The sequence below is a fragment of the Notamacropus eugenii genome, chromosome 1, assembly GCF_028372415.1.
Source record: "Notamacropus eugenii isolate mMacEug1 chromosome 1, mMacEug1.pri_v2, whole genome shotgun sequence".
Lineage (NCBI taxonomy): Eukaryota > Metazoa > Chordata > Mammalia > Diprotodontia > Macropodidae > Notamacropus > Notamacropus eugenii.
In genome coordinates this window covers 429281338-429308475 of record NC_092872.1, presented here as the reverse complement: position 1 = coordinate 429308475, position 27138 = coordinate 429281338, and the positions used below count along the sequence as shown (strand labels likewise).

The window sequence follows — 27138 nt, the reverse complement described above, 5'->3', positions numbered from 1 at the left end:
CATGATAAGATTCTTCATTTTAAATTCAGAGTGAGAATTAGCTTCTGTCATAAGAAAAGGAGAGACCTATGGATATGATACATCATTCTAAGAGTTTTGACTAAAATCCAACTTACATGAACAACTTTTCTAGTTTCCAATGCCCTCTAATCAAGATGGCAGAATTAGAGATGGAAGCCGTGACACCTTCCCCAGGAAGCAGGCCCAAGTAGGAGTTCCCAAGGTAAATTTCCTTGTTTACAAGGCTAGTAAAGAAAGACAGTTAAGACCAAGCCAGAGCAGGGATATTGGACCCAAAATTAATCTCAAGAGCTGTGAGCATCCTATTCCTGAATCGTCCTCCCTAGTTTAACCACGTCTTACAACCAAATCATAGGAAATAAATAAATCCAAATGGCCTATTCCTAAATTGCCACTGTAGTGTGACCTCCTCCAGGAAGTTTTCTGTGACTTTTCTATCTCTCTTCAGTCCTTCTCGTACCAAGTACTGACACTGATCACAGGTCCTTGCTCACCTTTGTTGTTAATTATTTGTTTATAGTTGGATCTTTGTTTCCCAATAACTTTAGAGTATCTCTTTGCAGTAGACCTCTTGGTACTGTACCCAGCGTAGGGTCAGAGAATTAGACCTGTTCATCATACAAAACTGTTTTAGACAGTCAAATCAGCAAAGAGAAATAAATTTAGGAAAAGTTCATGGGTTTATTCACCTCCTAAGGCATATTAGGAAAATAGGATCCAAATAATCAAGATTTTGGGGGGGGTAAGCCACATCACTAATGGGTTTGGCCATCTTGTCAAGAGAAGAAAGTTGAAGGAAGTCAGATGGATGTCTGTAACATCTCCCTAACAGGCTCAGAGGCAGCACTGTAGAGCAGAAAGAGCGATGCATTCAGAGTCAGGACACTTGGGTTCAAATTCTGACTCTGATAACCAACTACTAATGTTGTGATGGGCAAGACCCTTAATCTCTGAACCTGTTACTTTATCTGTAAATTGGTATAATAATCCCAAGACTATTTTAATGCCTTTCTAATTTGTCCCCCTGCTTCATGTTGCTGTTCAGTCATTTTAGTTGCATCCAATGCTCTCTGGCCCCATTTGGGGTTGTCTTGGCAAAGATACTAGAGTCATTTGCCATTTCCTTCTCCAGCTCATTTTACAGATGAGAAAACTGAGGCAAACATGATAAAGTGACTTGTCCAGGATCATGTAACTGGTGTCTGAGGTCAGATTTGAACTCATGAAGAGGAATCTTCCTGATTCCAGGCCCAATACTGTATCCACCGTGCCATGCCCTGCTTCACTTCTTCCATATCTGAAATCAAAGTCCATCTTCTGCAGGAAGCTTTTACCCCATCCCCTAGCTACTAAGGTCTTCTCTTCTGAGAGTACCTTCCACCAACTCTGTATGTAGCTTCTATGTACCTGGCTTCTGCCAAACTATCTCTATCACCTGATAGAAAGAGCATACTGAATTGAAGGAACTGTGGATCTGAGAGACCAGGGAGGAGGGACAATTTCATAGGCTGATGTTCTCCCCTCATAATCCCACTTTTACAATTTGGGGATTAATCTCTCAGGAAGAGTATACCTATAACTACCTCTGAAGTTCATTCTATAGACAACAAACTACTTTCTTGACAAAAGCTATGAATCTAGCTTCCATTTTTCCCCTCTGACCCCCTTCTTTTTCTATGAACACATATTCCAACCATTTCTTCTAGACTATCTCTGGGTCTAGCACAATGTCTTGCTAGGAGATGAAGCAATAGCTTAATACATGTTTGTTTGAAAGTGTTGTCGTTACCTGTAAAAACTGTATTTCACCTTCCCAAAAACTCCAACCTTAAAGTCACCATAGAAATCCTTCAGCTTGATATTTGATAGCTCCCTTTGCAAAATGATCATTCCATGGTATCTGGCTGGAGTAATAGAGAAAGGAAAGGAAATCTGACCAATTCTATGAAATCGTTCATTCATCATTCATTCAACAAATTGTTATTGAACATGCAGTAGAACCACCAAATATCAGAACTAGAAGGGAGTATCTAACACGAATTTTAAAAGTTGTCCGGTATGATATGGAGTCTTACAACTAGAAAAGATCTGACAATATAGAACACAAAGTGTTTCACCTGGAAAGGACTTTGGAAAATGGAACATAGAAACCGAAATTGGAAAATGTCATCTGACTCTTCTACTTTGCATGCCCATTTGGTGGCAGAGATGAGAACAGATCTTAAGTTTCTTTACCCAAGTACAGTATGTTACATTGATTGCATAAGCCTTAAAGTATTATAGAAATGCTTGTGGTTGCAATTATTGTCCTCTGGGGGATGGAGGTGGGAAACACTTCAGAGATATGAGTTCTCAAGGTTCTCTGGGAAAGGAAGAGAAACAGAAGACAGATTGATATGAAGAAAATTGTGTCAATAACTTGGAAGGGTTTGGACCGTTGAAGTAGGTCAGAGGTTGAAATGGAGGAAGAAAAATTTGAGAACTTGAGGAAAACTTGAAGGATCTCAAACTAAAGATACAGATTCTAGTTCAGATTCTACTTTTAATTGAAAGAGGCAGGATCAAGGACAATATAGGAAAATATTGAAGAATTAAGGGGGATGGAGGAAGATTAGAGAGTTGAACAGGGAGAGAAACTCAAGAAGAGTAAGTAGAAGCTAATTGGTATGACAAGGCAAGGTCAGGAAGTGTTAAGCAAATGGATAAAGTAGATAGGTACATCAGGCAACTTGGTGAAACAGAGGGAAGTTGATGCAAAGCTGAAGGGTAGATACGACTGTGTAGTTGTGAACACAATATTTAAATGGGTTGGTCAAGTTATTAAGAGATGGTAATTTGCTGTCAAAGCTTTAATTGGGTGCTTAATGTCAAAGTGTAAGCACCCACAAGTCATTCAAAGAAACATATCTAAAAATCTCTACCATCATGGAGAATAATAGAAATGGTGCTGGGACTCTAATTGAGGGTCCCATGTTTGCATTTCTGTCACAGCTGACTGAGTCTTATCTGTGTTCCAAATATAAGCTGAGCTCCCTCTTGGAAGGAGTAATGAAACTCAAAGCACACCTCTCAACATTTCAGATTGCTAGAAAGAATGAAATGGTCTTAAAGGAAATAGAAGTGAGACTTCAATGGGAACACAATGAGATCTGTGGTAGAGGACAGTAGAAGACCTTTGCTAGGATAAAAGAAAATGTGCAAATCTAAAACAGGAGAGAAAGGGAAGGGACATCTGAAACAGATTTGAAACTCCTCTTGAAGAGAAGAGAAGAGGATGCTCTGAGGAGGGAAGAAGCTGTTTGTCCTGAGAATGATATGAGAGAGGCATAAAAACTATCATATGAGTGAAACATCCATTAAGGAGCAGAGGAAGAAGAGAGGAGCAATAGGCATTGGCGATTCCTTGTTTAGGGGTACTGAAGTAGCTGTCTGTCAACTAGATAACAACTGAGAAGTCTCTTGTCTTCCCAGGACTTGTATTCAAGATTTAACAGAAAACCTTCCAAGAATTATCAAAGCCAATAACAACTATCCATTTCAGGTGATCCACGCAGGCACAAATGAACCTTTGAGAAAGAACCTAAGAATATTGCCAACAATATTGACCAAGAATTTGAGGATTTTGGAGGCATAGCTTGTGTTTTCCTCACTATTACCCAGTTAAGAAAAAGGATATAGGGGAGAAAAATTAATTTGGTAAGTAAACAAATGGCTAAAAAGGTGATGTCTGAGAATGATGTTTGGATTTCTGGACCAAGTTTGCAAGTGAGTAAATGTTTACTTTGTTCCAGGCACTTTGCTAAGTGTTGGGGATGCAAAGAAAGGGAAAAAATAGTTCTTTCCTTCGTGGAGCTTATGTTCTAATAGGGGAGACAATATAAATAAACAACTGGCATAGATACAAGGTATGTACAAAATATATCTAATGTGCTCACTGCGTTGGCATTAACAGGTAGGAGGGCTAAGAAAGGAGTCAAGGAGGAGGTAGGATGTGAGACAAGACTTAAAGGAAATGAAAGGGGCTAAGAAGTGGAGATGAGAAGCAGAATTTTCAAGGCATGGGAAACAATCAATAAAAAGGCACGGAGATGAGAGATGATGTGTTTTGTGGAATGGCAGGCAGGGTCATTGTGGCTATAACACAGAGGACATGGAAAAGAGTAGATTATAAGACAACTGGAAAAGTTGGAAGATGACAGATTATGAATCATTTTAAGTACTAAACAGAGAATGTTATATTTTGGTTTTGATGTAATTAGGAGCCACTGGAGCTCACTGAGTAGGGAAGTGACTTCTTCACATCAGTGCTTTTGAAATAATTGCCTTGGCAGTTAAGTGGGAGATAGATTAGAATGGAGAAAGACTTGAGGCAGGGAGACCAGATTGAAGGCTATTGCAATAGTCCAGGAGCAAAGTAATGAGAATTTGAACTCAGGGTGAGAGTATAGAGAAAGAATTGTATGCAAGAGAAGTTGTAAAGGTAAAAGTATCATGAAATAGAAATTGGATATGTGGGGTAAGAGAGAGTGAGCAATTGAGGGTTACACCAAAATCTTGATGGATAGCAGCGTCCTTGAAGGGACTAGGGAAGTTGTGAAGATGAAAACATTTTTGGCAGAAAGATAATAAATTCTATTTTGAACATGTTGAGTTTGAGAAGCTTATGGAAAATGTAATTCCAGGTGTCCATAAGGCAACTGGTGATGTGTGATAGTAGCTCAGAAGAGAGATTAGTGCTGGATATATTGATCTGGGAATCATCAGTGTAGAAATAATTAAACTAGTAGATAAGAAGACTGCTATGGCTATAATTTGCCTGGATTTGAACAAAGCTTTTGGTAAAGTATTTCCTGTTATTCTTTCATGGAGAGAAGATGGAGAGAGATGGATTAGATGATAATATAATCAGATAGGCTCAGGATGAGTTAGATGACCTGATTCAAAGAGTAATTGTTAATATTTTTTTTTGTAAACATGCCAGGATATCTCCAGTAGAGGAACCTAGAAGTCTGCACTAGGTTTTTTTCTTGTTTAACATTCTTATCCATGACTTGGATAAAGGTGTAGATGATATATTCATTAAATGTACAAATAACGACAAGCCAAAAGGGACAGATGACATACCTGATGACATAGTCAGGATCTCCCCCAAAATCTTTACAGACTACATCAATATTCTGGGTCTAATGAAATTCAGTTGGGATCAATATAAAGTCTTGCATTTAGGAACAAAAAAAATTAGCTTCACAAGTATAAGATGAAGGAGACATGACCAGATAGCAGTTATTTCTGAAACAGATTGACAGGTTTTAGTGGATTGCAGTCTCAATATTTTTAAGCAGATAAATCTAGTTGCCAAACCAGCTAATGCAATCTTGGGCTGCTTTAAGAGGGACATAATTCCAGGATTAGGGAGGTGATATTCACATCACACTCTGTCATTGTCCAACACTGTCCAGAATATTGTTTTTACTTCTAGGCATCACCATTAAAAAAAAACTCCAACATCCAGAGAAGGGCAATGGGGGTGATGAAGGTCCTTGAGTCCATAACATATGGGCTCAATTGAAAGAAGTGAAGACATTTAACTTGGAGAAAAGAGGGACCAGAGGGATCTGATAACTGTCTTTAACTACTTGAAGGGTTGTCACTTGGAGGGAGGATTAGACTTGATCTGTTTGTCCCTAGAGGACAGAACCATGAACAATGGGTAAAGTTGCAAAAAGGCTATTTTAGGCTTGAAGGGGGAAGGTGTATGTGTTGCGCCGGGGGGGGGGGGGGGGGGGGGGTGGCGCAAAACCTTCTTAACAATTAGCTCTATCCAAATATGAAATGGACTAGTTAGAGAAGTGATGTGTTCTCCCACTTTGAAGGTCTTTGAGTAGAGAATAGAAGACAATTTGTTGGATATTTTTGAGTGGTGATTCCATTTGTGTGTGGTTATAGAATAGATGGGTGCTGGAGTGCCTTCCAGTTCTTAGATTTTGTGATTCTGTGGAATGTGCAAAGTCTGTGTGGGGGAAAAGAGCTCATTGTGTCTATGGAACCCCTAAAAGAGGGTGCAGAAAGAGTTGGCATAAATTCCTGAATACCTGACCCTTACTGGACATTAAAGGATGCTTGGAGTATTTGGACAGGTCCCCAACTGATAATGAAATGAATAACTTATGGAAAGTGGATGATCAAAAGTTAAAAATAGGTGACCCTGAGCAAAAGAAAATGCTCTCTTACCGTAGTTCAGTCCCTTCTGAGTGATCCTGGCTACTAGTCCTGGATTGGTGGTGCCAACTCCTGAGCTGAGCATCACCAGCAGCAGAGATGCCAGTGCCCAAATCTTGGCCATCATCCTCATCCTCAGCTCCTTCCTTGTGCAAAAGGAAATTGGATACTCTCTTCAGTGTCTCTTTTCCCAGCGTGTGTGTGTGTAGGATGGTGTTGCAGAAGTTGGCTGAGCATTTGTATCATATTAGTACTAATCTGGTAGAGGAACCAAGGCAGATGGGAAATAAAGGAGATTTCCAGATGGTTTTTAGAGATATTTCAGTTTTCAGAAATAAAAAAGAATGAGGAAATGAAAAAATGAAGTTTGTGAAAAGGATTGGGGTTTGTTTATGGTTCATAGTTTGAGTAAGTAGTCTTGCCATATTCAATCTCTTCTCTCTTCAATCCATCTGCTACTATATATGTGAATAAGTTAATCTTCCTAGAACCTCTCTGTTTGCTTGTCACTTCCCTCATCAAACCTATGTTTCTGGCACACTTGGAATAAAACTCAAATCCCTAATCTGGTAGTCAAGACCTTATATCATCTACTGACAGGTTACTAATCCAGATTTAGCTCTCTCTTTTCACTCAGACAACAACTACCATTTAAATAATATTTTAAAGTTTTCAAAGTGCTTTACAAATATTATCTCATTTTATTCTCATAACAAGCCTGAGAGTTGGGTGCCACTATTATCCCCATTTTATAAATGAAGACACTGAGACAGAGAGAGTTAGATAGCTAGCCCCAGGTCACATACCTAGTAAGTGTCCAAGGCTCCAAAAGGACTTCACCCCTCCCTGCCTCAGGCCTGATTTCATGCCATTATCCTTGTCTGGAATTCTACCCCTCCCCACACTATTGTCTCTGCCAGTATAAATTCTACTTTTTCTTCATGGCCAAGCTCAAGCACCATTTCTTCTATGAAGCCTTTTTTCCATGGCCCAGTTCACAAAACAGATATGTAACTTTTACTTCACTAAAGCTCTCTGATTAAAAAGAACACTGTTTAAAGTCAGAACAATCTGGGTTCTTGATCTGGATCTGCCAAATTATACTAGTTGAACATGAATACATTTTATATATTCACATTTCTATGGTGCTTTAAGGTTTGCAAAGCACTTTATATATTTTGTCTTATTTAATTCTCCTAACAACTTTGTGAAGGAAATGTGAGTATTATCTTCTTTATACAAATGAGGAAACTGAGTCTGGAAGAAGTGGAGGGTCTCAGGAGCTCCTTTCCAAAATCGTAAAAACAGCTTTTACTGCCCTCTTGTCCAAAGGCCTATAGCTGGATCCCAGATCCATCCACCTGGCAGCAAAATTGACCTAAACTACCTCAGGTACGCATGACAACTTCTCTGCTCGCAGTAGTCCCCTTTTGTGATGTGGGAATTCTATGGGTTATCTCAGGTCTTTGAGTTCTAGTCATATCCTAGCCTACAAGAAGAAGGGAGACACTACTAGAGAGAATATCACAATGCTTCTGCTTGTGACACACTGCTGGGGAATGATTTGTATTTTTAGGGATGGAATGAGTGTGGGTGGAATAGCAGGGACCCTCCTACTTAGGAGTGGAAAACAAGATAAAATAACCTGACCCATAACCAGGAAAAGGGCTCAGTCACCAGACAGAAATGCACCTGGAGATGGGAAAATGAGGCTTTGCACAGGATATCAACAACAGGGACTGGGCTGGGCCTGTTTTCTTCTCATGGTGGTCTAGAGACTACAATCCTATGTCTTGGGCTCTCTGTCCACCCATGCCTCACAGCATAACTGACCCACCCCCCCCACCCCGCTCCCAGCCAGTGATTTTCAGAGTTGGGTTACTGAAACAGTTCCTTGTGGCTACCCTCTTCCCCCACATCCCTCATAGGGTCATGAATAAGATTCTTTGGGAGATAGACTGCCCACTCTCCCATGGTTCTGTAGTCAGAAGCAAGCCAGGCAGAAAGTCTAGCCAAGGGCAGCACAAAAAAGAGTAAGGGCCAGGACCAGGCAACCATACCACACTCAAAAGTCATAGTGAAAGGTTGGCAGAGTTCGAAGAGACCTTAGAAAATACAATAATAGAGGCAGAAGTGACCTTAAAAGATAGGACATAGTTTATCAGAACTGGAAAGTGGTATAGAAATGGTCTAGTCCATGGGTAGGAAACCTGTGGCCTTGAGGCCACATGTGACCTTCTAGGCCACGGTTTTCCACCCCAGTCTAGTCTGTTTGCAGCTAATTTTTGTGAGGAAGAGGAAGAGGGCCTTAGAGTCTGCCATGAAAGAGGCAGACCAACTAAGGAGGGCAAAAGAAAGGAAGGAAACAAGCATTTATTAAGATCCTACCATGTGCCTACAGGCAATGTACTAAGTGCTTAACAAATATTAACTTATTTGATTCTTACAGCAATCCTGAGGAGTAGGTGCTATCATTATCCCTATTTTATAGCTAAGGAAACTGAGGCAGACAGAGGTTAAATGACATTTGCAGGTTCACATACCTGGTAAATGCCTGAGACTGGATTTGGACTCAGGTCTTCCTGACTTCAGGCCCTGTGTTCTATCCATCGTACCACCTAGCTACTAGAGTATGTGAGGGAGATTAGTATACATTAGGACTGAAAAGATAGGTTGGGGTAAGTTTGTAAAGGACTTTAAATGCCAAAGAGAAGAATTTGTATGATTCCATATCAACCAAAGGGAACCAATCAAGCTTCTTGAGCAGGGAAGTAACATGGTCAGATTTGAGCTTTAGGAATACAAATTTGGCAGCTGTGTGGAGGATGGATTAGAGAGAAGGGAGACTGGATTCTGGAAAGCAATTAGGAGTCTATATTAATATTCCAGGTGAGAGGTGATAGGGGCCTAAACCAAGGTGATAGACGTGTGAGTAAATAGAAAGTTGAATTAATAAATTGCAAACTGATTGAGTATCAATAAACTGAGTGAAGTGTTGAGGATGACTCTAAGATTGGAAACTGTAGTGGCAAAAAAATTGTAGTGACCTCAACAAAAATAGAAAAGCAGCTTTAAGGGAAAAGATTAAATGCCTATGGGACATTCAGGCACAGGTCCCTAGCATGTAGTTGGAGATTCAGGACTGGAGGTCAGAAGCAAGATCACAGCTAGATATATAGATTTGTGGGTCATGTACATAGAAACAACAGTCAAACTCATGAAAGCTGACATGATCAGCAAGACAGAGTGTTATAGAGAAAGAAGCCAAAAATACACACCCTAGCTTACAACCACACATAAGGTTTAGAGAATCAATAGAGATCATGAAAGTTGACTAGGAATGATCAGTCAGACAGGCATGAGTATCACAGCACAGTAGTGTCAGAGACAAGAGTATGCAGAAGGAAGGAACTGGCTGGCAGCAATGTCAAATAATAAAGAGAATCAAGAAAGTTAGAAGCAGCTAGATAGCTCACAGGATAGTACACTGGGCCTGGAGTCAGGAAGAACTGAGTTCAAATCTGGCCTCAGACACTATCTGCGTAAACCTGGGGAAGTCACTGAAAAACTGTTTGCCTTTACCTACTGGAGAAGGAAATGACAAACTACTCCAGTTCTTGGCCAAGAAAACTCCATTCAGGGTCACAAAGAGTCAGTCAACTTAATAGTGAAAACAAGAAAAATAAGGACTGACAAAAGGCCATCAGATCCATCAATTTAAAAATTACTGGTAACTTTGGAAAGAAGGGTTTCAATAAAGTGGCAGGGATGGAAACAAGGATTGCAACATCAAAGCTTTCAAACGTGCTTCATAGAAAGTTGCGGCTGAAAGAGGACTTAGAACATAGGACGTGGAACTTTCATCCTGAAAGGGACTCTAGAATATAGAACATGCAATTTTGGAGCTGAAAGAGACTCTACAACATAGACTACCAAATATCATAACTGGAAGGGATCTTAGAATACACAGCACTTAAAGTTAAAGCAGGAAGTCACCATAGAACATGAATTGTCAAAGTGAGAAGGACCTTAAAATATACAATGTCAAAACTGAAAGTGTAGTACAAAGAAGATAAAATTGTACATAGTAGAAACTTTGGAAATGTTTGTGAAATTTACCTGAATGGAATCTCTAAAGTACAGCAGCATAGAAAAATAAAATTTCAATTTTGAAAGGAACCTCGGTGGCCACCCATCCACCAAAGCAATCTCTACTATGCATACATGACAATTGATGAGCCAGACAAGATGTGGAGACCTTCAATGACTGCCCCTTCCTAACACAACTGACTTCTCTCTTAGGCAGATCTTATTGCCAAGAGGTTTTGCTGGACCTCAAGTCTAAATTTACCTTCCTTTTAACTTCTGCTTATCGCTTCTAGTTCTTCTTCAGTGGGCTGAATGAAATAAATCTGACCTCCCTTTCACATGGCAGCCCTACAAATATTAAAAGTCACCATTTGCTATTCCCACATCCCTCCCGCTGGCATCCCTTTGTCCCCAGCCCTCATGGGACTTGAACTACAAAACACAAAATGTCAAAGGTAAAAGGGACTTTTGAGCATAGATTGTAAGATCTGAAAGGAAAACTAGAATATGAGCTGGAAAATCAGAGCTAGAAGAAGCCTTAGAATGTAAAAAGATCTATGATGGGATTTTTGACCACTTATTTCCACCTTTTATTTTAAAGATACAGAAATTAAGGTCCATAAGTGGGAGAGTGTTGCCCAATATCACCAAGTGTAAGTAGTGAGCAACATAGAGCAAGTAGAATCACAGTTATCAGGTGCCCTACATCTGGTCTGTAAGTGATCCTAAGGAGTCATAAGAAAGTGGAAAGTGATGTATGAAGATAGGGATTATCTCATATAATTATTGCTCATAATAGTTCTTACCAGACTGGAGACTAGAGTGTTTGCAAGTTCAAAGCTATAGGCTTGGTAGCAAGTGCCTTCCAGATCCCAATGATTCCTTCAGTGATGAAAAGAGAAGTCTCTACTACTTAACCTGATCCCTTTAGGAGTTGTTTCTGGCATGAAGAAAAGGGCAAAGTCACTTGGACTGCAGAAGGTAACCAAATGGGAGTCTGTGGCAGATTCTGTCTCTAACATGCAAATGGCTTGACTGTACTAAGGGACAGAAATGGAAAATAACTTGTTTTCATAAGTTGATAGGCTCTCCCGTGCAATCTTGGTTGCACCATAGGTCTCACAAAGCAAGCTTTCTTCAAAAGTGGCTCAAAGGAAAATTTCAGGTCAGACCAGGAAAGGATCTAATACATCTGATCTGATTAATAAATAAGGCTTTATCTGATTGAAAGGGCTTTAAAACAAAAATGAGGAAAGGGGCCAGCTAACAATAACCCGTATTTCCAAAGTATCTTTTTTTCTCTTCAAAAATTAGTTATTATTTTTAACATTCTCCTCTTTTTAAACTATGAGTTTCAAATTATCTCCCTTACTCCAATTCCGTCCCTCAACCATTGAGAAAACAGGCAATATTATATCACTTGTATACATGCGATCATGTAAAACATTTCCATATTAAGCATATTACAAAAAAAGCAAGAAAAATAAAGTGAGAATAGTATACATCAATTTGCACTCAGAGTACATCAACTCTCTCTCTCCATATATATATATATATATATGTATATATGTGTATATATATGTATGTACATATATATATATATGTATGTATGTATAATGCATTGCTGGTTTAAAGGGTATGCACAGCTTGATAACCCTTTGGAAAGTGCTAAATTGCTCTCCAGAATGGATAGATCATTTCACAACTGTATCAATAATTTCTTAGTGTACCTATTTTTCCTCATTCTCTCCAGCGTTTGTCATTTCTGATAGATGTGAGGCAGTACATCAGAGTTGTTCTAATTTGTATTTCTCTAATCAAGAGCTATTTAGAGCACTTTTTGATATGACTGTTTGATTTCTTCTGCCCAAAACTACCCATTCATATCCTTTGACCATTATCAACTGAGCAATGATTTTTATTCTGATAAATTTGACTCAGTTCTCTACATATTTGAGAAATGAGTCCATTATGACAGAAACTTACTATAAAAATGTTTGATAATTTTCATTGTCTCTGATACCTTTCACCAAAATGTAGCTTCCTTGATTATCCCTTTTAATTGTTTAGATTTTATTTGTATGAAAAGTATTTTGTAATTGTCTTCATATAGTTCCTGGGTTTATCTAAGCAGGAAGACTCCAAAGTATTTTACATTGGCTGCAGTTATTTTAAAAATGGAACTTCTCTGTCTCCTGCTGCTGTACATTTTGGTAATCTATAGAAATGTTAATGATTTATATGGAATTATTTTATATTTTATAATTTTACTAAAGTTATTCATTGTTTTAACTAGTTTCTTTAGTTGATTATTTAGAATTCTCAAAGTATATCATCATATCATCTTAAAAGAGCAAATATTTTTTTCTTCATTGCCTTTTCTAACTCATTGAATCTCTTTTTCTTGTCTTATTATTATAGCTTGAATTTCTAGTACAATATTGAATAATAGGAGTGATAATATGCATCCTTACTTTACCCCTGATCTTCTTGGAAAAACTTCTAGCTTAGTCCCATTACATATATTGCTTGCTGCTGGTTTTAGATAGATACTACTTATCGTTTTATACTACTTATCATTTTAAGAAACGCTCCATTTATTCCTATGCTTTCTAACCTCCCAAAAAATATGAAATGGTCATGGAGAGCTCAAAAAGGACTTTGAAAGTCAAGTAAGAGAGGTTGAGGAAAACTTGGGAAGAGAAATAAGAGTGATACAAGAAAATCTTGAAAAATGAGTCAACACCTTGCAAAAGGAGACCCCAAAATGCTGAAAAAAATAACAACTTTAAAAAATAGACTAACCCAAATGGCAAAAGAAGTTCAAAAAGCCAATGAGGAGAAGAATGCACTAAAAGGCAGGACTGACCAATTGGAAAAGGAGGTCCAAAAGCTCACTGAAGAAAATAGTTCTTTAAAAATTAGAATGGAGCAGATGGAAGCAAATGACTTTATGAGAAATCAAGAAATTATAAAATAAAATCAAAAGAATGAAAAAAAATAGAAGACAGTGTGAAATATCTCACTGGAAAAACAATTGACCTGGAAAATAGATCCAGGAGAAATAACTTAAAAATTATTGGTCTACCTGAAAATCATGATCAAAAAAAGAGTCTAGATATCATCTTACAAGAAATTATAAAGGAAAACTATCCTGATATTCTAGAACCAGAGGGTTAAATAGAAACAGAAAGAATTCACCGATCAGCTCCTGAAAGAGACCCAAAAAGGAAAACTCCTAGGAATATTGTAGTCAAATTCCAGAGTTCCCAGATCAAGAAGAAAAAATTACAAGCAGCCAGAAGGTAATAATTCAAATATAATGGAAATACAGACAGGATAACACGGGATTTAGTAGCTTCTACATTAAGGCATCAAAGAGTTTGGAACATGATATTCCAGAGGTCAAAGGAACTAGGATTAAAAACAAGAATCACCTACCCAGCAAAATTGAGTATAATACTTCAGGGGAAAAAAATGGAATTTCAATGAAATTTCAATTTCAACTTCAATGAGGACTTCCAAGCATTCTTGTTGAAAAGACCAGAACTGAATAGAAAATTTGACTTTCAAATATAAGAATCAAGAGAAACATGAAAAGGTAAACAGGAAAGAGTCCCCATAAGGGACTTATTAAAGTTGAATAATTTACATTCCTGCATGGAAAGACGATATTTGTAACTCATGAGACCATTTTCCCATATTAGGATAGTTAGAAGAAATGTATGTGTGTGTGTATATACATATATATACGTATATACACACACACGTATATATGTATATACACACATATATATATGTAGATATGTAAAGGTATATAAGTATGTGTATATTATATTTGTGTAGATATGTATATGTAGTACATGGGTGCATGTGTGTATGTGTATATACATATACACACACACACACAGACAAAGGGCACAGTGTGAGCTGAATATGAAGGGAGAATAACTAAAAAATAAAATTTACTGTTGAGTGCAATGTACTAGGAGTAAGAGAAAGGGAGAGGTAGAATGTAGCAAATCAACTCACATAAAAGAGGCAAGAAAGAGCTTTCACAATGGAGGGAAAGAGCAGAGAGATGAAAGGGAATAATTGAGCCTTACTCTCATGGGATTTGGCTTAAGGAGGGAATAACACACCCTCAATTACATATGGATATCTATTTGACCCTGCAGGAAGGGGAAGGGGATAGGAGAAGGAAGATAATAGAAGGGACAGCAAATTGGGGAAAGGGATAATCAGAAGCAAACAATATTGTGGGAGGACAGGTTAAGGGAGAGAAATAGAATAAATGGAGGGCAGGATAGAACAGAGAAAATTGTGACAACGTAACTTTTATGGAAGTATGTTGCATGGCTACACATGTTTCACCTATCACTTGCTTTCTCAATAAGGGCGGGTGGGGAGGGAGGAAGAGAGAGAATATGGAACTCAAAGCTTTAATATTGAATGTTAAAAATTCTGTTTGCATGCAACTGGGAAATAAGATGTACAGGCAATGGGGTATAGAAATCTATTTTGCCCTGCAAGAAAATAGAGGTGAGGGAGATGGAAGAAGAGGGGCATAATAGAAGGAAGGACAGACTGGAGGAAGGAATGGATAAGGTGCATGCCATCCTGGGGTGGGATTGGGGAGAGATGGGGAGAAAATTTTGTCAAATTCTTGTGCAAGTGAATGTTGAAAACTGAAAATAAATAAATTATATTTTTTTTCAAAAATTAAAAAAAGAAATTCCTTTTTGATAATAATTGCAAATAATACTGGAAATTAGGAAGTAACTGGTCTTAGATGAACGTCGTACAACATATCCTATAATAAACTCAAAATGGATACAAAACCTGAATATTAAGGTTATATTGTAAAAAATTAGAAGAGGAGATAAGAAATCTATATTTAACAGTTAAGGATAGGATATTAATTCTTAACAAAAAAAAGGAATAGGGACAATTACAATAAATACAAGAGATCATTTTCAGGAAATTGAAAATCTTCTGGAAAACAAAATTAACATATATGGATGAGAAGGAATGAATAGGGGAAAAAATAAAATTTTCCAGATAAAGTTTTGGGATCCAATATATACACATACTCTTATAAAATTAAAAGAAATATCCAAGACCAGAATCCATTTCCCAATAGATAAGTAGTCAAAGGAACTGCCAAATATGAACGACCAAATGAATAATTCTCCACATCATTACTACTACTACCACTAGTACTACTACTACTACTACTATTACTACAGTATCATTCAAATAAAGTGGTTAAAATGTCTACACTTTTTGACCCAGAAATTCCATTGCTAGGCAGATATTCCAAGGAGGTCATTGATAAGAAGAAATGTCTCATATGCAGAAAAATATTTATACCTGCAGTTTTTGTAGAAGCAAATAATTGGTATGGGGAGTAGATTCCAATCATTTGAGAAATGTCCAAACAAATTACAGTACACAAATATAATAAAATATTACTGTGCTGTTAAGAAGTTATATGAAAAATATAATAAAGAGAAGCCAGACTGATATGAACTAACGCAAATATAATTAAACTGAGCAAGAAAACAGCAGACACGATAACTACAGCAATGAAATGGAAAGAACAACCACAAAACAATCAAAATGAAAGTTTTATATGAATACTCTAACACAAAGATTACAACAATAAGAAAAATATTTTATTTGCATACTCATAAGACATATGACCTTAGGGAAATCATGTACATTTTTTATAAGCCTGTTTCTTCATCCTTAAAATGAAAGGTTATTTAAGGAATATGTTTTGTAGACCTTAAATTATAATAGAAAGGGGGTGTGTTGTATATGTTGTGCTCACTGTATTCTCAAAAAACCCTATAAAGAAAAAACCCAAGTATTGTGGGGGAACGGGTTGGATCAGACCTGTGTTAGAATCTTACCAATCCCTCCTATCTTTCTAGTCTTCTTGAACCTTGCACACTGTGGGGTTCCTATTGGAAAAAACCCATAGAACACAGGAGGAAATAAAAGTCCTAAATTAGATATTGTGGCTCATGATAACTTAGATATTGTTACCAATAAAAGTTATAATTAAAATGCTGTAAATGGTAACAACAGTAACATGAACATGGTGACCAGTTTACCACTACTACACAATCCTATGTTTGGGCATTTATCTAACAGCACTGGCTTAACACCCAAGCTCAGACACAAGCTGATTGCTAAGCAGAAACCCAAAATATTTACCAATCACTAGCAATGTGCTCTGTAGCTCCTCTTTCCTTTGCTTTCTATAATTATTGAGACTGTTTCATATGGCAGCTGCGCCAGATTGGCCCCTGGAGAAAGCAACCCAATTGATTAAATTACTGTCTAAAATCAATCTGGAGTTTCCAGACTCTTTCTTTAGTATAAAATCTAACTCCCTTATTTAGGGAAGCTGAGAATAACCCCGTGCATGGCGATACTGGACCCTAACATACTAATCCTCTCCATCCATGTACTCTATAATCCAGTGACATTAGCCTCCTCATTTTCCCTTGAACATCACACTCCATCTCCAAATGACTGACATTTTTATTGGCTGTGCGTATGCCTGGTACACTCTTTCCTCCTTATTTCTGCTTCCTGACATAGATTTTCTTCAAGTCACAGCTAAAAATCTCACCTGCTACAATCAGTTCTTCTCTATCCCCACTACTTCCAGTATCTTTCCTTTGTTGATTAACTCTCATTTATCCTGTAGATAGATAGATATAGATATAGATATAGATAGATATAGATATAGTTTGGTTGTACATAGTTGTTAGCATACTGTCTCTCCCATTATATTGTGAGTTCTTTAAGAGCAGGGACTAGTCATCTTTTGCCTTTCTTCATATCCCCAGGGCTTATTCATCCACATTTTTAACTATTCTTTCATGTCTTGCCAATCTTCAGCCCCTAAAAATACTTGGCATTTTTCATCTATAGTCCTTTATTCACCTCTTCTCAATCCTCACTTGTTCATTTCTTACCTACCTTTGAAAGTCAAGCAGATGCTAACTCATCCAGGGAGCCTTATCTGATCTCTCTGTTTGATGTCATCATGCAGTCTTCATGGCACACTAAGCATCATTCCATGGGAACATCAATGTTTTACTATTCCCACGCATATCTGGAACTTGAAAGTGAAATCAATAACACGGGGAATACCTGATGCTGTTGTCACGCTGCTATTTTACTAAACTGATTTCAATTGAATGTCACAGAATCATGGATAGATATTGTGGTGTTGTGGATAGCGAGAGCCATGGACTTGGTTACATAAATGATTCTTGAGTCCTGCCTCTGCTACTTGGGACTTGTGCAAACTTAGGTAAATTCCTTATCTTTTCTGGACCTCAGTTTCCTCATCTATGAAATAAAGAAATTAGATCCTTCTACCCCTAAATCTACGAGCCTATGATACTGTAATTACAAAGGTCCCATCCAATTCTAATAAGCTAAGGCAGTTCTAATAACGTGGGGTAAAATGAAAAGGTTTTAAAACCCTAGGATTCTAATATCTGGAAGGGGTACATCTCTATATAGCAGAGATTTTTCACCTAGGGTCCGTGAATTTAATTTTTAAAAAATTTTGACAGTTGTATTTCATTATTTTAATTTCTTTTTGTAGTGCTCTGTGTTTTATGCATTTAACAACATTATTCTGAGGAAGGGTCCATAGGTTTCACCAGTTTCCAAAAGAGATTCATGATGCAAAAAAGATTAAGAACTTCTGCTTTATGGAATTCTTCTGACCGAATATCCACATACTTCATGACTTTCTAGTCCAATATGATGCCACAAGAGTCCTGTCCATTTTTCTGCCCATTTTCCTCCTTCTCCTTCCTTTCCCACCTCCTCCCAGAGGTTGCTAGGGCAATTGTACCTAATTGGAATAGGTTGTCAATGCCCCTCCACCACACTCCACCAAATTAATTTGCCTATTTATAACTTCAGAGCTATGATTTCATGCAATGCTTCAAAGCTTCAGTATGCATGCAAAAAGTTTCATGTTGAAATAAAATATTAACACTAAAGTTGACAAATATTTAATGGATTTTGTGTTGTAAGAAGAGTAAGTGCCCTTTCTCCTTTTCCTTCCCTTCTCCCCAGATATCCTTGCCAGAACAGAGGGGAATATCAGGGGAAGATTTAGATGCTAGATATAGAAAAGAGGAGATGAGAAAGAAAATACATCCGTGAGGAATATCTTGAACTTTGCTGAAAGCTCCTTAGTAGGAAATACATCATCCAATATCCACAAAGACAGGTAAAGAGACAGAATATTGCTCAGGTACCCAGAGGTGGGCAAGTAACCTTTTTATTTCCAGCATGCTTTTGATGTTCTCCAGTCAATTTTCATTCTCTGATCCATAATGGATGTTGGCTCCCAGGAGCAAATAGTTCTAGGGAAGGGTCAGAAAGGAATAAACAGAAAAGATTAACTTTTCTTCCCAAAAGATGGCTCTCCAATTTAATGGGAGTTGCCTTCAATAAGAAATGCAAACTCTCAATTTGATGAGAAACCAGGTCAGCTGATAGATATAGTTGAAGATGAAGTCCTTCAACCCTGTGTGGTCTACATTGAACCCAGATCCTGGGTTCCATATATCCTTATTCCAACTAACGATATAGGTAAGTGTCATCTGTAATGTAGCTTTCATTGGCTGAACACATATAAGAAAGCTGTGAGTGCCTCATGCTGCCTTCCTGCCCTGTCACGTTTCTCATTACCTAAAGGATAGGATATATCTAAAGCTTCCAGCAATGTCAAATCTTTTCCCTCCAATATTTCTCTCACTAAAGGATAGTCAGAAGACACTGCTATCTGGAGACAACCGCCACCCTCACCATCTCAGCAGGAATGCCCTTCGTCTGGATCAGAAAGAAACAGCTCATTCATTTCATGAGGTTGGAAAACAAGCTGTTCTTAGAGACAGATTTAAGAAGTCATCTAGTCCAACTCTTTCATTGTATAAAGAAGCAAGCTAGAGCCCAGAGAGAGGAAGGGATTTTCCCAAAGGCATAAAAGCAAGTTAGTAGCCGAGCTGGGTCTTGAACCTAAGGTTCTACTCAGTCTTCTTTCTTATATACCATTTCCATTTTCTATCTATTTACCTGTGCTTAGAAGTTTACCCTAGAAATACTCATTTTTAAAAACTGGACCATTTCTGGCTTTCTTAAATAAACCAAGCATCTTAATTTAACCTACCCTTTCTAAATGAGCTTAAACTTTGATTTTTAAGATCATAGTTTTGCTTTCATAGTAATTGTGACTCCTCACAACTTTAAGCTATTATCTTATTGCTTCTACCTACTAATTTATTTCTTCTGTTTTGGAGTATAAGCTCTCAACAAAATAGAGCCCAGCACCTTAGAATTGTATCTAAAATAAGAGTAAATAAGATAGGAGGAATGGACTGAGAGGAACTGAAAGAACATGTTTCATGTTCTGTTGTAGCTGCTCAGAGATTTCTTTGTTTCCTTTCTCCCTTCCTACAGCTTAGCTCTAGGTAGTTATGCTTCTTGAGAGCTGACTTCCATAGGAACCCACCTTTGTTGTGCCTTTGTTACCTTTCCCCTTTCAAGTTTGGGATCCAATTTCTTAAAGCCAGACAATGTAAAATGGAGAACAGAGAAGTATTTGGTGACCTCCTTTTTGATGCCTCAGATACACAGATTACCATCTACACAGCATGACTTTCTCCATCAATTTGCCAAAGTTTATCTCTGTCAGTGTTTAGTGTCCAGTGATCCTGCCTTAAAACCAGCTTCAAAAAAAAAGATTTCAGGGCACTTCCCTCCCTTACTCCTTGAGTGTCCAAATCAGGTTTGGTTACTTGGTCTGGTTCGGAAATTCACCTGCTAGTTCTGGTTACTTTTTGAGATAGGAGTGAGGGTAGGAGTATTGGATTAAACTCCTGTGTGTCAGAAATACTAACCAGGTTTAAGACAGATACAGCAGTGGTCAGTGAGTGGAAGTCAAACCTCACATCTATGTGTATTGGAAGCCAACTCCTCTTTACTCCTGGTCCATCCTTTTTCTCTCCCTCCCACTCCCATCCCAGGGCCCTACTGAAGTTCTGAGCTTAATCCCCCAACAAATCCTCTCTTCCATCCCTCACTCCTCTTCTGAAATCCCACTACTAACCAGAGCAATAGGTTACCTCAACCATCCCAGAATCTCCTCCTCTTTGGAGCAGGGCTTTACACTGACCTTATAAGGCTGCAGAATGAAGTCATAGAAGGAAATGTCTTTTGTCAGAGAGAAGGAGAAACCAGCCTGAAGTTTTGCTAGAAATAAAGGTAGTGAAGAGCTATTACACAGAGAATTAGAACATGAATGAAAGTTGTCATTGCCTTTAACTGCTACACCATAGCTGAGACTGCCTTCTGTCACCTTAAATTGGGCCCCATTTAAAGGCTGATCTTGGGACAAAGGATTAAGAAATGGAGGCCCTGTTAATATGGGAAAGAGGCCTGACCACCACTTTCATTTTGCACTAGTCTAGCACCCAATGTCTCCCCACAAGGGCAAAGGGAAGACAGGAAGGATGAGATGCTCTGGTGTCCAAGGAGACAACCCTTACCCAACTCTGCTTCTTATAAGTATATTTTGAATTTCATACTTCTCAAAGTACTTTCCCATCCATTATTCCATTCAGTCTCCAAAGGAGTCCCATGAGGATGGCTGAACAGAGATTTGAAACTAAGACACATAGAGGGGACATGTCTTGCTCAAGATAGAGAGAATAGTGGAAAAGCAAATAGATCCCACCACTATTGATCATGGAACCACACCTAGCTCCATTATGTGCTGTCCAATTAGTAATAATAATAGTTTTATATATATATATATATATATATATATATATATATATATATATATATATATATATATATATATATTTTCCTCTGAAGACATTTGTGTCTGCTGTCTTTTAAAATTGGCAGCAGGGAACTGGAACAGGGAAGCCAAGAAATTCAGAGTTTGCTCTATTGGGGACACCTAGAAAAAAACAGGAGATGGGTTGAACAACAACAACAACAAAAAGTTGTACAGATTCTTTAATTAAGGATTAAACTTAGATACCTTACATCTGGGGAACCCACCTATTGTCTCTTTGATCTTCACAAAGATCACTCACAAGGCTACTGAATACTGATAGAATTAAGTAAAGGCAAACTTGGAAGAACCCTACCCTGAAAACTAAGGGGACCTAGGTTCAGATCATGTCTTTCCCATTAACTTCCTATGTTGCTTGGATCAAATTATTTCCACTCTCAGAGAATCAAATGTCTTTCTCTGTGAACTGAAGGGATTATAATAAATGAGGGAGTGAATAAACTACAATTCTATTGATCCTCCACGTTTTTATGTGGCCTAGAAAGCTAAGAATGGCTTTTACTTTCTAAAATTTAGTTTTGTGGTATTTAAAAATTATATGTATTTTATTCAGTAAAAACTACCAGGAGAACTAGAAAGCAGTCTGTCAGTAATTAGACACAGACCAATATTTCACACTGTATACTAACATAAGGTAAAAAAGGATATATTATTTAGATATAAAATCAGACATCAAATACAAATTAGGAGAAAATAGAAAAAAATTACCTTTCAGCTCTATGGATAAGGGAAGAGGTCATGACCAAATAATAAACAGAGGAGGCAAAATGGATCAATTTGATTACATGTAATTAAAAAGGTTTTGCAAAAATAAAACTAATATAGCCAAAATTAGAAGGAAAGTAGAAAACTAGTGGGAAATTTTACAGCAAATTTCTCTGACAAAGTCCTCATTTCTAAAATATATAGGGAACTTTGGCAAATTTATAAAAACTAAGAGCCATTCCAAGGTTGATAAAGGGTCAAAAGTTATAAACCAGCAGTTTTCAGAGGAAGAAATCAAAGTTATCAATAATCATTTGAAAAAATGCTCTAAATCACTAATAATTAGAGAAGTGCAAATTAAAACAACTCAAACTGGCTAACATGGCAGAAAAGGAAAATGATAAATTCTGGAGGGGGATGTAAAAAATAGGTACACTAATGCACAGTTAGTGGAGTTGTGAACTAGTTCCAATATTCTGGAGAATAGTTTGAAATTATACCCAAAGGGCAATAAAATTGTGTATACCCTTTGACCCAGCAATATTGCTACTAGATCTGTATCCCAGAGATTAAAAAATTAAAGGAAAAGGAAATATTGGACAAAATATTTATAGCAGCCCTTTTTGTAGTGGCAAAGAATTCAAAAGTGAGGGAATGTCCATCATTTGAGGAGTAGCTGAACATGTGCTATGTCATTGTGATATTGTGCTATAAGAAAGGATGAGCAGGATGGTTTCAGAAAGGGAAGATTTATATGAACTGATGCAAAGTGAAATGAGAAGAGCCAGGAGATCATTATGCACAGAAACAACAATGTTGTAATGATGACAAATTGTGAAAGACTTAGCTACTCTGACCAATACAATGATCCATGACAATTCTGAAGAATTCATGACGAAAACGCCATCCACCTCCAGAGAGAGAAGTGATGAATTCTGAATTCAGAATGAAGTTTTTTTCACTTTATTTTTGCAATATACCTAATATGGAAATGTTTCGCATGATTTCACATGTATAATGAATATCATATTTCTTGCCTTTTCAGTGAATGGGGAAGGGGTTGGAAAAAGGGAGAGTATTTGGACCCCAAAATTTTAAGAATGAAAATTTTAAAATGTTAAACAAAAAAGGAACAAACATAAAAAGGGACATGTTTTAAAATATAAAAACCATTTTTTTAGCTCTCAGGAAGTACAAAAACAGGTCACAGGCCAGATTTGGCCCTGAGAAGTAGATAGTCTCTCTGAAATTTCTCCCTGCTCTGACTTGCTGTGCTTTTCAGATTAGCAACTACTTAATATAAAACCCGGGGAAAGTTATGGAGGGAGGAGGAGAAGATGTGGAAAGAAGTAGAGGTTCAGGATGAAGAAACTGACAAAGAAACAGTTAACAGAATGTTCCCATAAAGACTTTAATAGTGCTTAGATTACTCTGATTGACCCATTTGATCATTGAAGAAACTGAGCGTCAGAGACTACTCCAGGGTGACCCAGGGAATCAATGGCAGACTCAGGAAGAGAACAAAGTGCCTGTCTCCCAACCCAATGCTCTTTCTCTTATACCAAGAAAGGTCTTTGTAGATTTGTGGGAAATGATGATTCATTTACCAAGTTTCTATCTGCACTGAAAAAATGAAGCAGAAAGAGAGAGAGAGAGCAAGCGATATGGGAGCAGCAGAAGGCAATTTCCTAGTCCACAGTCCATGTTAGTTCTAAGAACTCACCACCCTTCTTAGTACCAAATCATATACTGGCCACACTCATTGGAATATTTGCTCGGCATGTGTCTACTGTCTCCCACTAGAGTGTGAGCTCCTTCGTGACAAGGGCAATATCTCCTCCTCTTCCATACTTAGACTGATGCCAGCATCCGATGCAATCTGAAGCAAGAAAAACCCACAGGGACTCAGAAAACTTCTACTAAGTAAGGGGTAAGGAGTCAAGGAAAGAAATGTGGTGGGCAAGATTACTGGGTCAGGCATCAACCTCAGGGTCCTGGGCATTATTATACTGACTAGGGAGAGCAATGATAAAATAGCTCACATATAGCTTGCATTTTGCTCTTATCTATATATACTCTCTCCTTTGAACAACCATTTGAGATAGCTAAGTAGATCAAGTGTTATAATCATCCTTGTAGGCAGCAAGGTGGCTCAGTGCTAGCTTTGGAGTCAATAAGACCTAAGTTCAAATCCTGCTTTAGACATTTCTTAGCTGTATGACCCTGGTCAAGGTTTAATGCTTCTGTAAAATGGATATAATAATAGCACCTTCCTGACAGCAATGTTGGGAGCACCGAATGAGATAACATATGTACAAGGCTGTGCAAGCCTTAAAATTGTATATAAATGCTAGCTAGTCACATTGATGCATGGAGAATCTAAGAACCAGAGAAGGAAAGGGATTTTCTCTGCATCACACTGCAAGGTGTTGAGCAAACCTAGCCTATTACTCAGGGTCCTGACTCCACTAAGTCATACTTCACATTAGTCGCTATCAAAGTTAGGAGACCTAGGCTCTAGACATAGTTCTGAAACTAATTTGCTTATTTACTTGGAGTAAGTCACTTCCTCTCAATCAACCACTGTTCCCCCATCCTAATTTCTAGATGGATAATCTTAGACAAGTAAGTCTCTTTTTGTCTCTGGGCCTCAGTTCATTCATCAGCAAAATAAGATGATTGAACTAGATGACTTCTAATGTGTCTTTTTATGTTAACAGCTTGAGTTGAAGGTTGCTCAATCTCCTTGGCCCTCTGGCCATTCCCACCAGGCCACCTTCCTTACCATGTCATTGGTGATGGAGAAGTTCATGACCCCAGCCTCTCAGTAAACCATACTAGCTGTGTTGAAAAGGTACTCTGAGATTCCAAAGTAAATTATGCAATTGTTTTCCCAAGGAATGTTCTGGGGTTGGGGGGAGCAGGAAGCATCAAAAGGAACAGGGGAGCAATGACTGGTGCTAAAAATCTCATCCTGTACATGGAGAGAAGTGTCATGACGTAAGGGCACCCCCTAAAATAGGACTCTTCCTCATGTCTCCCAGGGACCAGGCTTTTGAGACCAACCATGCTGCTGTAATTTAGTGGAGTGAACCCCCTATATGTCCAGCCCACATTGGCTTGACTAGTACTTGGGAACATAGAGTAGAGGAGGGTTCATAGACCTTTCCTAGATGCATAGTTTGGTGTGGGTGGGAAGGGGAAGGATTTTCCCATACCACGTTCTGCAAGAACTCCACTAAACAGGGCTGCTTCACCTTAAACATTATATCCAGTTTTTGCCAGCTTATCTGGGGTGACTCCAATAGACTGTAATCCAAGCTGGAAACACCATCAACTTTTACAGTGACTGCAAACCAAGAAAGAAGCAAAGTCGGGGTCTAGTCCAGTGTCCTAGCTAGGCCATGTCTAACCCATGGGAAGCTGAGCTCAGAAGGAATCTTCTCCACCAGCTCTACCTCATGGCTCAGTCGAATTCTAATCATTAAGCTCTCAATGTGCAGCCAACTCTCCATCCTCCCACTCTGTGGATTGGCCATAGGAAGTTTATAACTGTTCCCTTTCTCCACTTCTACTACCCTGCCATGTTTCAGATCTTCTCCTGGCCACCAGGCAGAATGCTTGATTCTCTACATCTAGCTCAGTAGGACATTAACATTCCTTCTGAAGCCACACGATGATGGAAAAAGTCCTCGATGAGCCATTCCTACTGTAGGAGAGTCACATCTTCAGCACCTGTGTTGTAATGTCAAAAACCTTCCTCCTACAGACCTAAAGCTGCTCCCTTGACTTGATAATCATTGGGACAATAGAATCAGAGGTAATATCCAAAACAGAAAATAAAAGCAAGGGTTAAGTTGATGCCCCAAATGAATAAATCTATTTTATTTTAATAAATAATCTATTCTAAAGTCCATTATTAATGAGCCTTGAGAGTATCCATTGCTTGTATTATCTGTACTACTGTCCCAACTTAGATGTGGCTATTGAGTCACTGAGATGGGACAGAGTACTTTCAGGGTGTGGCATCACTAAATCCATGTGCTATACATAGTAAAAAATGGGTCCATACCTGGAATGTCTGGAGATAGGACTGGATATAAGAGTCTATTTAACTTATGACCTTCTCCCATATCTGGGGAAAACAAAACGAGAAAAGTACAGTAAGTTCCTGTCAGGCCCTTGTTCTCCCTGGAATTATTTCCCTAGATTAGGGTTTGAGCATGAGACCTGGATATAGTGAAAGGCCCCTTTTCACTTGTCCCCTTTCCTAGTCTGGCTCTTCCTGGGAGAATACTATTCAAGAGCCAGCCTGAAACCAGGATCTCTCATTTGTTTTCTTTAATTCAGCCTGCTATCTCCTCATAGCATGGAGAGCTGAAGACTGAGGTTCAGATATTTTCTGCCCATGGTCCACCATCCTATCTTTGCAGCTTAATGCTTTGGTAATCAAAAAAATCAACTAGCATCTATTAAACACATACTATGTCTCATAGTATGCAGATAGATGGTACAGTGGTTAGAGCACCAAACCTAGAATCAAGGTGAAACTGTCAACAAAATTCCCTGGGGAACCTTTAGTCTAATTAAGAAAATAAAAAGATTTCAAACACTTTAGCAAGATTGCAGAGGTATTCTTATGCATGAACTAAGACAAATCAGGCTTATTAATTTACCTTTTTTCTAAGGTCCTTCTCAATGCAGTCTCTATACTGCCTCTAAAGAGGTTCACCAACCAGCTAGAGAGAAAAACATTGTAGAGTAAATCACCTGGTACAACCTTGGAAAAATTCTCACTCTTCCCTTTAGAAAAGTATAAAGGGGCAAACGCAGGGATTAAGCCTACTTTCCTCCCCAGTTTGAGGGGGGCATGGTATAAAAACAGATGAATAAGTGTTGTATTAGCTAGGACTGGTCTGATTCTACCTTTCAAAATGATGAACTGCAGGCTTAAGAATTGAAAGCCTCCAGGGCTAGGGCCAACTCTCAGGCCAGCCAATGGCATTGCTCCTGAATTGATCAGTAAAATGTGTTCAGGATTTGTAAAGGAATTGAAGCTAGGTGGTACAGTGGATAGAGTAGGAGGCTTGCAGTCAGGAAGACCTGAGTTCAAATCCAACCTCAGATACTAACCAGCTGTGAGACCCTGGGCAAGTCACTTAACCCCATTTGTCTCACTTTCCTCATCTGTA

At 38.2% G+C, this 27138-nt stretch overlaps 1 long non-coding RNA gene across 1 annotated transcript; it reads left to right on the top strand.

Moving 5' to 3' along the window:
• Window positions 1–30: 30 nt before the first annotated feature.
• LOC140518964 (uncharacterized) lies at window positions 31–25803 on the top strand. The gene is made up of 6 exons (XR_011972061.1): window positions 31–223; window positions 18448–18604; window positions 19141–19245; window positions 23802–23876; window positions 24667–24800; window positions 25293–25803. It is a non-coding gene; the product is annotated as an uncharacterized lncRNA (long non-coding RNA).
• Window positions 25804–27138: the final 1335 nt, after the last annotated feature.